Raw genomic sequence first — 398 nt, forward strand, 5'->3', positions numbered from 1 at the left:
AAATTTTTTTTTTTCACATTTTTGCCTAGAGAAAGAGAGGGAACATGCTACCAACCTCCTCTTGCCATTTCGTTAAGAACCTTTAGTGTGATCACAGGTGTGCAGGTTGTGGCAGGCAAGCACTGCACAAACCAGACCCCATTTTATGTTTTATTTAAGACACAAACAGACAGTGCAGAAGCTTGGAGAAGTCAGAAAATGGAGGATCTCTATTTATTTTTTTCTTTTCTTCATTTTATCTCTTTCCCCCATAAGACAGACAATGTTTGGATATATATGTATAGACAAAAAGGTTGTTGTTTAAGTTTAGTCACGTATTTTAGTTATAGATGGGCAACTATAGGTTAGTATCGATGGTTATTTGTGACAAAAATGTAACAAGGAAATCAACTTAGATT

Source organism: Penaeus monodon, chromosome 28 (genome assembly GCF_015228065.2).
Source record: "Penaeus monodon isolate SGIC_2016 chromosome 28, NSTDA_Pmon_1, whole genome shotgun sequence".
NCBI lineage: Eukaryota > Metazoa > Arthropoda > Malacostraca > Decapoda > Penaeidae > Penaeus > Penaeus monodon.